General features: G+C 42.5%; 1 protein-coding gene across 1 annotated transcript in view; it reads right to left on the bottom strand.

The window, feature by feature from the left end:
* LOC138369538 (dipeptidase 1-like) overlaps window positions 1–5,000 on the bottom strand; it is a 523,228-nt gene that overhangs the window by 177,267 nt on the left and 340,961 nt on the right. The window lies entirely within an intron of this gene.

Raw genomic sequence — 5,000 nt, 5'->3', positions numbered from 1 at the left:
ACGTTTAAGGAGTGGCTTGGTAGAAAGCCGGAGGCTATCTACTTGTGGGCGGAGTTAGCTACTAGGTTCCCCAATAAATACTCGGAGAACTACCGATTCGAGAGCATACAGCATGAAGCATTAACAGACAGAACGGCAGTCAGCAGAGCAGAGGAGACGGCCCTAGCAGGGAGGCTGTCGGCTGGCAGGGCGGGAGTCTCTGTCAATTACAGACCCCTCCCCCCTCCCTATCCAGCTATAGGCAGAGACACTTGGTGAGTTGAGCAGTAAGGTGACTTGGTCGTGTTTACATATGTTGTGTGATGATCAGGGGCAGTCAAGTTGTAGGGTTCTCGAATTCTTGGATGATGACTCACTTTGCATATTAAACTGGAACATTTTAATTGAATTGCTAAATTATGATACTTCAGGTGAAATATAATTATGAATTTATTATTTAAATTGTGTTTAACTTTGTTCCCTAGAGCTTTGAGTTGAGGTGAGAAAGCCTCTGTGGTTACTGGTTTCATGATATTAATGAGTACATGTTTGGAGTTGATACATGGTAGTAACATCTTTTGAGAATATTTTGATACAGACAAGTTCCATTCCTTGTCTTGTATGTAATGGTCTAGAATGGATGGTGGCAGCATTTCGTCTTCTACTATCTACTCTTCTACTTCTACTATCTACTCTTCTCCTTCTACCTATCTACACCTCTCCCTCCACCCCTCTCTAAACTCTCACTTTCAGCTAATGACCCTCCTCGCTCCTCCCACCTCTCTCCCTCTCACCCCAAACCCTCACTAATTACTTCACTATTCATTCCTTTCCTTTCGTTTTCTCTTATACGTTTGTGGCAATGATTCTGTATTCTAGAGTTCTCTCTAGAGTTTCGGGTAGCTGATCCAGTTACGGCGCCTTGTAGTCTTAGCACCTAGGTAGTCAAACGCCTAGGTTACAAGGTGTTGAACGAGAGAGGTTGCCTTAGGAACTCTGGAGGTGCTTTAGAATAGTTAGCTAACTGGGGACGGGATAACGGACTAGAGAGAGCTGTTTCCCCGGCCTCGTTAGTTAACTGGGGGGTGGAATAATGGACAAGATAGAGCTGTTTCCCCCACCCCCCGTTACAGCTTGCTTCCTAACTTGCTTGCTTTCTTTATTCCTTAATGTGTAAATGAAGTAATGACTTCCCCAGAGCAAGAATATTTTGGGTACTGAGATCATTAGGGAGCCCCGAGAACAAAGGTTTCGTTAACTCATTGAACATGTGCTGGGGCTCAGCAACGCATGTGCGTTGCTGAGCCCCAGCAACCTTTCCCGTCCCCTAGCCCTCCCCACCATATCTCCCTCACCCGTCTCTTCTGCCTCCCAACCATTCCCCACTCCACCCTCCCTCGTCCTCCCCAGCATTCCCCACTCCACCATCCCCTCTTCCTTCCCACCGAGCCCACTCCCCTGTCCCTTTGTCCTCCCCCACCATTCTCCATTCCCCCATCTCTTCGTCCCCACCATCCCAAACTCCTCCATCCCTCGTCCTTCCCCACCTTTACTCCCTCCCTTGTCTCCGTGTCCTCCCCACCATCTCTCACTTACGTCCCCTCGTCTCCCACCATTCCCCACTCCCTCGCCCGATGCTTCCCAAATGGTTTGATGTTCCCTCAGAAAATTGGGACCGTCAAGGTATCTATTTTTTTTTTGTTTTTTTTTGCAAGGATATTCCTGCGCGGGCCCTAAACCTCTGGCTGCCCACTAAGTGTTGCTTGTTTCTGTTTTACTTGGGCGGAGTATGAGTATTTATGACTCGTATGGTCGCTTCAGTAAGATTTGCCATATGTGTTTAACAACTTCTTCTGCTCTGTTGAATCTAAGTTTAAATCATTATGGGTTTGTAACTGTGCACTGTGTTAGATAATGTTCCAGTGGTCTGTTGGGCATTTCTTCACAGTTCTGACATATCAAGGTCTAATGTTCCCATCACTGAAATATAAGAAAAACAGTTAAAAAATTAATTAAAAAATGAAAAGATAAAAAAATAAACTATACCCACAAAATGAACGGTATGGCAAACAGCAGTTTACCATACCGTTCACACAAAATAATTAAATCAAAAAGAAAATAAATCACAATCTATGAAATTCAAATTATCAATACAATCAGAAACATTGAAATAGAATTGTAACATATTAGTGTAGCATGTGTTTTGCTCTTACATGCAATGGATGGCGCTGTTTTTCAAGAAAAGCATAGTTTTACCTGTCATAGGTGGCATCTATACTTATACTTACGCAAAACGGTATGGGTCACACAAAATAATTAAACAAAAATTAAAATAAATGAAATATATCGAAATCTATGAAAATGAAATTTATCAATACAGTCGGAAACATTGAAATGGTATTCGTGAAAATATTTAGAATAGCGTGCATGCTGCTATTATGTGCAACAGATGGCGCTGTTTTTCATAAACGCATGTTTTTACCTGTTAGAGGTGTGGCATCTATATAGTAGGTATATAAAAAGACGCGCCTATTCGAATGCAACGTTGTGTCAAAATTTCAAAGCAATCGGTGAAGAACTTTCGGAGATTATAGTGTGTGTTGCTCTTACATCCAACAGGTGGCGCTGTTTTTCAAAAAAAGCATGTTTTTTCCTGCAACCCGTTCTCGCAAATTCGTAAAGTCAATATTGACTTATTAACTACGTGCATAGGGTGATATACTAAACATAATAGATACCCTTAAAAAGATTCATAGAAAACACCGACCTTACCTAACCTTGTTAGTATCTTAAGATAAGCATCTTATTGCTTCGTAATTACAATTATTACTTAACCTATACCTATTATAGGTTAGGTAATAATGTAATTACGAAGCATAAGATGCTTATCTTAAGATACTAACAAGGTTAGGTAAGGTCGGTGTTTTCTATGAATCTTTTTAAGGGTATCTATTATGTTAAGTATGTCACCTATGCACATATTTAATAAGTCAATATTGACTTATTAAATTTGCGAGAACGGGTTGTTTCCTGTCACAGGAGAGGCATGTATATGGTAGATATATAAATAGACGCGCCTATTCGAATGCAACGTCGTGTCAAAATTTTAAAGAAATCGGTAAAGAGGTTTCGAAGATTTCTCGCACATGAAAAACACAGTTTAAAAAAAACATGTTTTTTTCCGATCACAGACGTGACATCAATATTGTATGTATAGAAAAACCTGGCCGGATGCGAATGGAACATGTGTGAAAATTTCAAAGCAATCGGTAAAGAACTGTCGGAGATTAGCGATTTTGAACAAACAAACATTTCCATTTTATTTATTTAGATAACTCGGGAAAATGTTTTTGCTGAATGTTCTAGGTGTCGCCTTTATGTTCCTTGTCACTCTCTAATGAAAACGAACAATTTAGGGAAGTTTAAGCTATTTACACAGATACAACAGAAAGTATGTTACTGAACACCAATATTTCAAAGATCAATATAAGCATGATAATGAAAACGCAAAAAATCTACCATATCCGAAAATATTGCAATTTGTAGTGACGTTAATTTAAGCTAAGGTCCGGAGCCGCTTATCAAGTTCAAGTTCAAGTATGTTTATTGAGATAAGCAATAAATACATCTCAAAGGGATAGAGTAGCTTAGGCTATTTCTACCCCCCTAGCCGCTATCATCCCTAGAGGCAGCGTCAGGTCGGGCACCGGGAGCTGCATCTCTGGCAGGATGACAATATTAATCTCCATCACGAGGGTGTTGTTCCAAGCGGGTGACGTCTTATTAGGAGTGGTTGTGTGTGCATCTCCGCCTTCATTACGTGTTCCCTTCCCTGGCGTCTGTAGCTTGTTGTGGTGTTGTAGTGTGGAGGTGTTGTAGTGTGGTGGTGTTGTAGTGTGGTGGTGTTGTAGTGTGGTGGTGTTGTAGTGTGGAGGTGTTGTAGTGTGGTGGTGTTGTAGTGTGGTGGTGTTGTAGTGTGGTGGTGTTGTGTGTTGTGGTGTTGTAGTGTGGTGGTGTTGTAGTGTTGTGGTGTTGTAGTGTGGTGGTGTTGTAGTGAGGTGGTGTTGTAGGTGGTGGTGTTGTAGTGTGGTGGTGTTGTAGTGTGGTGGTGTTGTAGTGTGGAGGTGTTGTGTGTGGTGGTGTTGTAGTGTGGTGTTGTAGTGTGTGGTGTTGTAGTGTGGTGGTGTTGTAGTGAGGTGTGTTGTAGTGTGGTGATGTTGTAATGTGGTGGTGTTGAGTGTGGTGGTGTTGTAGTGTGGTGGTGTTGTAGTGTGGTGGTGTTGTAGTGGGTGGTGTTGTAGTGTGGTGGTGTTGTAGTGTGGTGATGTTGTAGTGTGGTGGTGTTGTAGTGTGGTGGTGTTGTAGTGTGGTGGTGTTGTAGTGTTGTGGTGTTGTAGTGTGGTGGTGTTGTAGTGTGGTGGTGTTGTAGTGAGGTGGTGTTGTAGTGTGGAGGTGTTTAGTGTGGTGGTGTGTAGTGAGGTGGTGTTGTAGTGTGGTGGTGTTGTAGTGTGGAGGTGTTGTAGTGTGGTGGTGTGTAGTGTGGAGGTGTTGTAGTGGTGGTGTTGTAGTGTGGTGGTGTTGTAGTGTGGAGGTGTTGTAGTGTGGAGGTGTTGTAGTGTGGTGGTGTTGTAGTGAGGTGGTGTTGTAGTGTGGTGGTGTTGTAGTGTGGTGGTGTTGTAGTGGGTGGTGTGTAGTGTGGTGGTGTTGTAGTGTGGTGGTGTTGTAGTGTGGAGGTGTTGTAGTGTGGAGGTGTTGTAGTGTGGTGGTGTTGTAGTGTGGAGGTGTTGTAGTGTGGAGGTGTTGTAGTGTTGTGGTGTTGTAGTGTGGTGGTGTTGTAGTGTGGTGGTATTGTGTAGTGTGGAGGTGTTGTAGTGTGGTGGTATTGTGTAGTGTGGACGGTGTTGTAGTGTGGTGGTATTGTGTAGTGTGGAGGTGAAGAAACAATATGATGTAGTTTTTATTTATTCGACTGAACACTGTTGGTAATTTTGTCAATGAACTTCAATGTGTACACTGTATTT

Source organism: Procambarus clarkii, chromosome 28, assembly GCF_040958095.1.
Source record: "Procambarus clarkii isolate CNS0578487 chromosome 28, FALCON_Pclarkii_2.0, whole genome shotgun sequence".
NCBI lineage: Eukaryota > Metazoa > Arthropoda > Malacostraca > Decapoda > Cambaridae > Procambarus > Procambarus clarkii.
Note: the sequence above shows the minus strand (reverse complement) of the source record. Positions and strands in the feature narration are given on the sequence as shown.